Genomic DNA, 10,465 nt, shown 5'->3' with positions numbered 1-10,465 from the left:
TACATATATGAGCTCAGAAATCCGCAGTTCATTTTGGTCTTAATTCCACTTACTGTTCATGTTTCAATTTTTCTTGTCATTTTTGGTACATGCGGTATTTCTCCTTTTAAGTTTGGTTGTATGTTGAAGGATAATCACTTGTTTTATCTAGTATTTCTGTGTGACTGTAGTGGGAAGGGGAAGTGCACTATATTCAGTCCACTATATCGCTGGAAGTTCAAGTCCAAATCCTTAGCATAGTGTATGAAGCCCTTCATAATGCTTTCCTCCATAAAGCGAACTCTTAAATTTTACACTTTAGCATGTACTGTAATGCTTAAAAGCTCAGGTTTTAGAGTCCAGCTGTTTGGTTTGGAACCTGTCTTCATCCTTTTGTAACTTGTTATTTTGGACAAGTTGCTTATCCTCTCCATGTCTCAGTTTTCTCATCTATGAAATGGCAATATCTGGCTTATAGTAAACCTAACACCTCTTAGCTCCCTCCATGGGTGCTGTCTCCAGTAGGTCACACTCGGGCTTCTGTACCTTTGCACGTGCTTTTTCCTCTCAGGAAGTGCCTGTTTCCCCTTGGCGCCCTTCTTTGATCCCTCTCAAGAGAGTGGCCTTTGCTTTTTCTGTGTGGGTCTCTTTTTTGTAGTAATTATCACTCTGTGGGTTGCTGCTTGTTTACATGTCTCCTTTCCTGACTATAGACTCTGAGCCCCTTGAGAACAGGGTCTTGCTTTTCTGGGTGCGTGAAGCACCTGGCATTCTACCTGTCACTTGGTGTTGACTGTTGAACTGAATTGCATTGAATTTCTCTGGTTGAGTAGAGGCAAGGGCTGGGAGTGGTATGAGACATGCAGGGAGAGAGAGCAGGAAAGTTTGGTTTTTCTGGCAAGTTGTGTGCCAAGCTGATGGAAGTGTGGCTGGAACACAAGGTAGTAATTCTCAGTCTAGCCAAGGATGCCAGAGACTTGCAGCCAGCCACCCAGCAGCCAGAAAAAGCCGCTACATCCTGCAAACTAAAGTGGTTTCTGGCCTTAAGAATTCATGCCCCACATTCCATCCCCAAACTCAGCTTCTCTGAGTGCCAGGCAGAGGGATACAAACTAATCCCTAGTGGGCCCTTAGAACCTTTAATTTTAGAGTCAGGCTGCACTTCTGGAAGGGCAGTTGTTTTAGGAGTGGATGATTCTACATGTGTGTGTGGGAGGGGTTGGAGGGACCAGGGCATGAAAGCTCAGTAGCCAGGTGCTTAGAGCTAAGCGTCGCCCATGACTGCCCATCGTTTCCAGCCCGGGTAAGGTTTCTACCCCTCGGAGGTTTCAACAGCTAAAAGGGTGGATTGAATAGGCCCCGGACAGAGCTAAACAGGGTCTGGGCTGTCCCTCCTCCTCACCTCTGTCTGAATTCTCTGGCCTCTTGGGACTCTGTCACAGGAATATTCCCAGAAAAGAAGGGAACTTGATCTTTGAAGATCCCTACAGGGTGTCCGGCACACAGTTGTCTGGTGGGAGTGGTGAACAATGACAGCAGCACTGACTCTCAGGCCCCCTGGGCTGGGATTTCAGGAATCATCTTCAGCTCAGACGTGGGCACAGGGCTAGGGGTTGGCGGACAGCTTGGCCCAACACACATGCCATTAGTTCTTTCCTGACGACCGTCAGTCTGTCGTCATGAATTCAGTGCCTTTGGTTTAATTCCGTGCTTACCATGCTAGGTTCTGTTGCTGAAGACGCCTAAATAATAATGCCACAGTCCCTCTTCTCAGAGAGGAGAGCTTGTAGTCTAGTCAGAGAGAATTCCGAGTACACGGGAAGCTGCAGCCAACTGTGCAAAACTAACTACATGTGATGCTGCCGTGTGCAAATCTGCCCCTTCCGCGGATGGTGCTTTTGCTCAAAAGGAAGTCTTCTCTTTCTGAGGTTTGGACCACCAGTTGATTTTTCTCTTGGCTGATTTGCTAGCACCGTTACAGCCTGGTCTGAGATTACTAGGACCACCTTTTACATTTCTGAGGAATGGCCCCAGGTATGTCTTTATGAACTTCTCCTTTCTTCTGTTTCTCTCAATAATGACAGGTTAATTTTACAGTGTCCATTGCTGATCTCCAAGGTCTTCAGGGGGCAGGTCACCAGCCATTGCTGCTTTTGAGGCATCAAAGTTTTCCCCATGGACTCTCTGATCATTTCTTTGCCTTTTCTAGTGTGACTCCATTTCTCTAGGAGAGTACATCTCAAAGTGATTGCTGCATCAGGATCTCTGGGAGTGGGCCGTGAAATCTCTTATTGAAGATTGGAGGAAAATGGAGCAAGTTGAGATCTGGAGCAGTTATAGATGGATTTATGGATGGGGACTCCCAGGTAGATTAGGTAGTCTATAGTCTCAGGCTGCTGTGGAAGCTCCACTAGGTCATAGGGACCAAAGTTCCTTCTAGTTCCCTGCTCTGTCATTCTTAGGGTATGGCTGTTCTTACTGTCCAGAATGGCTGCCATGGATCCAGCCATCACATCCATGTTCTAGGACATAGAATAGAGAAAGAGAGAGGGAAGGATGATGGGTCCCCTCCCTCCCTTTAAAGGATACTTCAAGAAAGTCTTCTTCCCTCGCTTTCTGTGAGGGAAAGTTATTTAATATCTCAGAGACGTAGTAACCTCATTTGTGAAATGGGCATGATAATCCCTCAGGAGGATGAGGAGTGAGTAGGGAGGGTGCACATAGGATGCCTGGTGCAGTGCCCAGCCTACAGCGAGTGCTCTCTGAAACGCTGCTGCTGCTGCGGCCTACCTGGACCCCATTCACTTTCCCGGTCTCCTGTTCTGTCTCTCCATGGTCTCTGCCCTGCCCTTCTTCTTCCCCTTCCCTTTGTTCTGGTGCCTTTGCCCTCTCTTCCTACCCTGCCTTCCCCGCACCCCCCCCTTTCTTCTCTGCCCCTGATTTTCCTGCCCCACTTCCTGCCTTCATCCCGCATCATCTGTATTTATCCTCTACTTCTCCACCTTGTACTACCTCTTCCTTGTATCGCTACTGTCCCTCTAGCCTCCTGATGTCCCTAATTAATGGCAAAGGAACATTATCTTACAAGGACCAGAGGTTAGAGATGGTGGCTGGCCTTTGAACTAAAGTCGGTGATGAGTAATGTAAGAAAACCAAGTTTAACTGGTTTATTCATGAATCAATTAGGAGTTGCATTTGGCAGTTAATAGAGACCAGTAATAGTGGCTTAAATCAATAGAAGTTTATTCTCTGTAGGTTTTTAAAATAAATCTGAGGGAGACAGTCTAGAGTTGGTCGCCCTGCCATCCTTAGTGCATGGCTTCCAACCCCAGAGTTGTGTCATGGTCTAAGACGGCTGCTGGAGCTCCAGCCATCATGTCAGGTTTCTAGGTATAAGGGGGGAGAGACAAAAAGGACATATGTTAGCTATTTGTCTCCCTCTTAAGGACTTTTACTGGAAGTCCCACCCAGTAGTTTCCACCTCCCCTCATTAGCTTCCCATAGCTGAAAGAGAGGCTGAGAAGTCTTTTAGCCAGACACATTGCTCCCTGAAATAAAATTGGGATTCTCTAAGGGAGAGGGGAGAGTAGATATTATTACATGAATAATTTGCAAGGTCTGCTACCATTCATTCAGCATTAATTTAGCACCAACTGTCAGTTATTAAGACCAACCAAGGAGTGCCCATTCCAGAGGGGAGACAGAGATAAGCAGACAGAGTACAGAGTGAAGATGATAGAGGAAGAGGCATAGTGTGGAGGAAGGCTCGTACGAGGAAGTATGCCTCACCATCTGCCAGGAGGCTGTCAGGGCAGCTCCCAGAGTTTATCACCAGCGTTTTTCTCTGCTGTTTAGTTCCTCTGTGCCCTCTCCTCTGCTTTCTCCCTTTATCGTCATTGTCGTTGTCGGGGGGTTTTTGCCCTTTCATTCTGACCCCAGCAATAGCCCTTAGAACCTGAGGAAGTGGGAACAGTTGACAGCTTAGTGGGAGCCTCTGGGATGGGAGCCATGTGTTTGAAGAGCCAAGTGCCAGGCACATAGGCAATAAGAGGCTAGTGGCAGGAGTGCACCCTTTCCCTGGACATGCCGTGGAGGTGCCAGGAGACGTCACTCCAGGAATGGGGTCGCGGCGGCGGGAGGGGAGTGCCTGACCAGGCAGCACCTGGCATCAGCTATGCTGTGCCGTCCCTGATAGTTTGTCCCAAAAGGAAACCTTTAGAGTGGTGAAACCCTTCTCCAGGTCCCATAAAATAGGGATAAATGTTTTATCTGTGCTGATTAATCAGGAGTCTCAGCATGCTGTAGTTAATCGTACGGAAAAAAAGTACAGCTTTCACTTTCTGTAAAATTTCTTTCTGTACCATTAAACATTGATATTCCTTCTTGGAACTCAAAGGGAATTTTAGGAATAATTTATGTGACCTGCAGTAACTTTGACTGCCCTCTTCTACCTCTTGCCCAGTTCCCTTTGGGAAGTCAGGGAACCAATGGAAAGCTTGCTGCAGAGCTTTGTTGTTGTTGTTGTTTTTAAAGGCATATCTCAGCCCTTACAGGTTTAATCTTTCAGGGAAGACGGAATGGTTAAAAGGTTGTTAGTTCTGACCCAGTACACACACTCCTTATGACCTTGGGCTCTGACCCTGGGCACGTAGCTTAACCCTCCTGTGCTCAGTTTTCTCATCTGTCAGATTGTACTACTGGTTGTTACAGGGACATACTTGGTACTTTCAGTTATTATTTCTGCTCTTACCCCTTTGGTTGGACCGATAGGTTGGGGGCAGAGTGTGGGAGGCCTTGGATGCCGCATGAAAGAGTTGAATTTTATTCTGTGGGCGCAGAGAGCTGACGGATATTTGTGGGCAGGGGTGTGACAGATCATTTCTGGGCTTGAAAATGTCACCAACAGGAGTAGGGAGGCTGGACTGGGGCAAGGAAGTATCCAGAGGCAGGTCCAGGTGAGGGGCGGACAGGGCCTGAGCTGGCAAAGTTAGGGAAAGGGGACAGTGGATTGTTGAAAAGTCCCTCGTGAGCTGATGGCACTGGCATTTCAGCCTACATGACCAGGGGATGGTGTCTCATTGACTGGAGTGCAGGGAGTGTTGGAGGAAGAGCAGGTGGAGGTGGCCAGACGGGAAAGAGGCATGTGTGTGGTTACTTCTGGCCCTGGGAAGCACTGCCATGTGGTGTGTGGAGCGGAACTCTCAGAGCTGGGTGGGCTAGCAGCCCCGGAGGCTCTGTCATCCACCTTCTCCCTTGGGTTGCTTCTCCCCACCTTGGGTTTGCATATTTGTCAGGAGGTGGGAAAGCCAGGCCTCTCCCAGGACCAGATCTCTTTGAGCCACAAGACAGGGTAGGCGGCACAGACCTGCCAGTGGCCCTGACCCCTGCGCTCTGCTCCGACTATGCCCCAGGCTGTCAGCTCCCAGCTTTCCAGCTCCGAACCGAAGGTGGAATTGCATCAGTTGCTGCTCCTTACCAGGCCCCAGGGGTTGCCCTGGGTGAGCTCACAGGCTGTTTTTATCACTTCCTCTTTGACTTGTGCTGAAATTCTGCCTCTGGGCCTGTTGCCGAGTCTGCTTGGCTTCTGGGGCCTGAGCCCAGGTTGAAACACGCCACTGTTAGTGTACCCTCAGGATGAACTCTGGGCAGCTGGTGGTGGGGGGACTGGTGGTGGTACAGCCCCCCATGTTAGCTTATTTTTATGTGAAAATGTTTATTAATATAAAAATAACATGTAGACAGATGAGAAAGTTACATGACAAAAAGGGACTGCCCGGACATAGGCTCTCCAGCCTCACTGAAGGTGACGGCGATCAGGTTGCTGTATATTCTTCCCAAATTTGTCCATGCACAGCCTCGTATGTATGTTTTTCCTCTTCCCACTCCTGTTCTCTGTGGCAGTGGGAACACACTAAATTGTTTTGACAGCTAGCTCTTTTCACTTAAGCATATCTTGGGAATTTTTCCACATCAGCATGGACAGATCTACAGCATTCTTTTTTTTTTAAGGTATGTATTCTTTTATATAATATACTCAGTTAATATAACTTACGGCTACCATTAAAATTCTTTTTTTATTAAAGTATAGTTGACATACACTGCATTCTTTTTTAAAAAATTTTCGTTGTGCATATGATGTATGTATAGCTGAATCAATAATTTTCTAGCCAACATTCATGGTTAGACATTAAAATGCCTTGGATTGGTCGATGGAACTTATAAAACATCTTCAGAGTGTTTTTTGTGATCCTCATAGCCCTGTGAGGAAGACACCATCATCACACAGCTGTTCGTACACTCACCCTCTTCAAGGGCAGTCTCTGCCTTCCTCCTTTTTGGCATCTCCATCATAGCAGACTAGGTCAGTGCTATTGCACATAGTTCCCAAATCAATCCCGTAAGTGCTTTTTCTTTAATTTAAAGAAAAAAATTTTTGAAGATCTGAAAAACAATTCCCAAAAGTTTGACTTTTTCAGAAAACTGTAGTTACATAATGCATTTCATCTATCCTGTTAAAATGTGCATTAGACACAAATACAGAAACCAGTGAAACAAGCCACCACTCTTCGAACAATCTGAGCAGAGATAAAATGCTGAAGGAACAACGTGGATGATTTGCAAAGGATGGGCTCTCCGCTTTAAGCACCATTAAAAAAAAGCACCAATGGTTGTGTGTTCAGTTACATACACTGAATTGAACCTTTGGCACTAGGAATCAGAGCATTTTGCCATATAGCATTAACACGTACTATAAAAGTATGTAGCGTCTAAGAAACAGAACCACCAGCATTCAAAAGCAGCTTTGTCAACTAGGCAATAGAACACTGCAGTATGTCTCTGCATCGTCCATCATTGAAAATACACTGGTAGCTACTTGGAAATGAAAAAGGAGCAGTAACCCCTTTTATTTTCTCTGTTTAAAATCAAACAAAACAAACATCAATTCTGTTATACACTAACGTTTTCAAAGGACGTCGTTTGTACATGAGGACTAACAACAGAATGTTTACAGAGATCCGAACACAAGGTACATAAGCACCTCATACAGCTTTCCGGTGGAACTCAGGAGGGGCCGCTTCATACTCGCCGGCACTAGACAGAGTCATGGAATTCTTTGCCAGGTATTTTAGGAAACCATGAAGATAATTCAGTTAAAAGCAAGGCTCTTCTCATCCAGGGGTGTATAGGCCAACACCGCTCTGTTCGTACAAATCATCTCTGTAGATGTGCGCTCTGGACACCAGGGACAAGAGTGCTTCCGGGTGACCGAGGGTTGCAGCTAACTGCGGTCTCTCATTTGTGGAATAGCCAAGTGCCCAGCATCACACTGACGTGTTTCTTTATCCCTGCCACAACTTCATTAACAGCATGCTCCTTATTATCTGTTTCCTTGCAACTTATTGTAATTTGCATCATCCTCCCAAATGAAATCCACATTCTTCTTGGCAGGAAGACAGAAGCACTGTTCCGCCAGGTAATTAAGTCCCAGTCATCAACAAGCCATGGTTTTGTTTCTTGAGGAATCTTCAACTCTGTTCATGGATGTTTCCTTGATTTCAACAGTAGAATCTCCTCAGGCTCTTTTCTTGAGAGGAGGCTGAGGTGTCTCGCTGGTACTGCCACCATCTCCATTTCTGGGTGTTTTCTGTTTGCTCTTTTTTGTTTTCACTTCAACATTTTTCTGTTACAGGCCAGAGGTCTTCTTTCCTGGGGCAGCCCCGCTCATCTCCCCCTCTGCATATTGGCTTTCTGATTGTTCTGATTGGCCTTTTGACGTTCTAGCTGTTTCTGCAGATGGGTGTCCATGTATTTATTTGAGTACCCTGCTTTCTGGAACCCATTCACTCCAGTTTCTATTCCAACCACTATAATGTAGGAAGTATTTCACTTGTTTGTCCTTTATGGCAACCTTTACATGCTTTGCTTTATAAAAGGAGGCCCATGAAAGCATAGCATTTGCGCACCCGCCTGGAATTTAGGCTTCGGGTCCTGCTTCGGTGCCATTTATAGGGATTCGCTGCCGTCACTGCCGCCCCCACCCCCATACCCCACAAGCTCCACATCAGACACCATGGGCAGTGCCAACTCTAGATCCCGGGTGCCCATAAATGATTTTTAAAAAAATTTTTACTGGGAAGCAGTGTTTTTCCAGGACCCATAAGCTCCAAGTCAAGTAGTTGTTTCAATCCGGTTGTGGAGGGCACAGCTCACTGGCCCATGTGGGAATCGAACTGGCAACCCTGGTGTTATGAGCCTGCGGTCTAACCACATGAGCTAACCGGCTGCCCCATAAATGATTTTTTACTTGAATGGGGCTCTGGCTGGAGGTGGGTGGAAGGTTGCCGTGGGTGTCATAACAGGCTGCCTGGGAAAGCGTCAGGACTGTTGCTTCCAAATTCCCCACAGTTACCAACTTTCAGGATTTGGGGAAAAGGAATAGAATGTCCTGGGAATTTCCAAAATCATAAGTTATTCTGTATCTTTCATTTGTGAGTTTTTAAATAAGAATTGAGAGACCATAATGAACTGCAAGTTACTTTTCTGTGATGAAAGTTTTCAGAGGTTTTCCTGTAAAAGAAAAAAAAAGACATGATAGTAAATGCATAGTTTATTAATAGGAACAATATATTGTGACAAGATTATATATTTTATTAACTTGTAAAAATGATCTCCACCTGATATAGATATTTGGTGGTAGAAAATGTTAAAGAGAACATTAACACAAAATGAATGCCAAATAAAAATCATTTAATGTTTTAAGGATAATGCCACAAATATTTAATATTTAGAAGTTATTCTTAAAGTGACATCTAAAATCTTTATTTTTAAATTTCCAGACACTAAAATTCACCCTTTTTGGTGCATAGTTCTGAGTTTTGGCAAATTCATAGTCATTAACCACTGCTGTAATCCAGGCAGAAAACTGCCATTACCCCTTAAAAATAATGATACCTGCTTGTGCTACTCCCTTGTAGTCATACTTCACCATATCATTAACCCCTGATCTATTCTCTGTTCCTGTAGTTTTTCCTTTCCCAGAGCTCATATAAATGGAATCATAAAGTGCATAGTCTTTTGAGTCTTTCACTTAGCATAATATATTGAAATTAATCTGTTGTTGCTGCATGTATCAGTAGTTTGTTCCTTTTTATTGTTAAATAGTATCCCATTGTAAAGATGTACTACATTTGTTTGTCCATTTTTCAGTTGAGGCACATTGAGGTTGTTTCTGGTTTGGGGCAATTTTGAATAAGCGTTCATATACTGGTTTGAACATACGCTTCCATTTCACTTAGGTAAATACCTAGGAGTGGGATTGCTGGACATATGATAAGATTTATGTTTAATTACGAAACTGTGTTCCAAAGTGGCTGTGCCATTTTGCATCCCTACCAGCAATGTATGAGAGTTCCAGTTTCTCCATAAGGCTCGTTAGCACTGGTATTGTCAGTCTTTGTTTTGTTTTGTTTTGTTTTGGCCGTTCTAACAGGTATGTAGTGGTATCTCACTGTGGTTTTAATTTGTTTCTCCCTAAATGACTAAGGATGTTGAGCAGTTGTGCTTATTTGTCATCTGTATATCTTTGGTGAAGTATTTGTTCAAATCTTTTGCCCATTTCTTTTTTTTTTAAATATTGAATTGGGGAATTGGGGAAGGGGAACAGCGTTGGGGAATCAAGGAAGGGGAACAGACAAGTTGCTGTCCTTTTTGTTCCTCAGTCTAGTCGTGGAGGATGTCACTTCACTGGTCCATGTTGGCATCTGTCATTGTGCTCTTCCCAGCTGAGGCAGATGGGTCACCGGCCTCTGGATGGCAGCTCACAGCAGCTCTTGGCATCTCACGCCGGCTGCCAGATGCTCACGCTGGCTGCCAGCCACCCACGGCAGCCTACGGCAGCCCACTGCAGCAGGGGCTGCAGCCTAGCCGTCACCGGCGACTCACGGCAGCCCAGCTCCAGGTCGAGCTGTTGTTCACCATCTTAGTTGTAGAGGGTGCAATGTCACTGGCCCATGTGGGATCTGAACCAGTGGCTCTGCTGCTCAGAGCTCGCGCTCTCAAGCCAGCTCTTAACCAATGAGCCACTTGGCCGGCCTACCCATTTCTTAATTGTGATGTTTGTTTTCTTATTGCCGAAATAAGGGAGTTCTTTATACATTTTGATTAGAAGTCCTTTGTCAAATATGTGATTTGCAAATATTTTTTCCCAGTTAGTGGCTTGTGTTTTCATTCTTTTAACAATGTGTTTCGAAGAGCAGAAGTTCTTAATTTTGATGAAATGCAATTTATCAAAATTTTTTTAATGAATCCTGCTTTTGATGTCACACTTTTTGCCTAACCCAAGGTCACAAAGATTTTCCCTTGTTTTTTTCTAAAAGTTTATCTTTTATTTTACATTTAGATTTATCCATTTTTAGTTAATTTTATAAACTGTGTAAAGCATAGGTTAAGTTTCTTTTTTTTTTTTTTAAGATTTTTATTGGGGAAT

At 44.8% G+C, this 10,465-nt stretch overlaps 1 protein-coding gene and 1 pseudogene across 1 annotated transcript in view; one reads left to right on the top strand and one right to left on the bottom strand.

Annotated features, from left to right (window-relative positions):
• Positions 1 to 10,465, top strand: part of PPARD (peroxisome proliferator activated receptor delta) — an 85,255-nt gene that overhangs the window by 36,470 nt on the left and 38,320 nt on the right. The gene's annotated exons all lie outside the window — the stretch shown is intronic.
• Positions 6,617 to 7,983, bottom strand: LOC109392459 (mortality factor 4-like protein 1 pseudogene; annotated as a pseudogene).

This window comes from Hipposideros armiger, unplaced genomic scaffold, assembly GCF_001890085.2.
Source record: "Hipposideros armiger isolate ML-2016 unplaced genomic scaffold, ASM189008v1 scaffold_331, whole genome shotgun sequence".
NCBI classification, from domain to species: Eukaryota; Metazoa; Chordata; class Mammalia; order Chiroptera; family Hipposideridae; genus Hipposideros; species Hipposideros armiger.
Note: the sequence above shows the minus strand (reverse complement) of the source record. Positions and strands in the feature narration are given on the sequence as shown.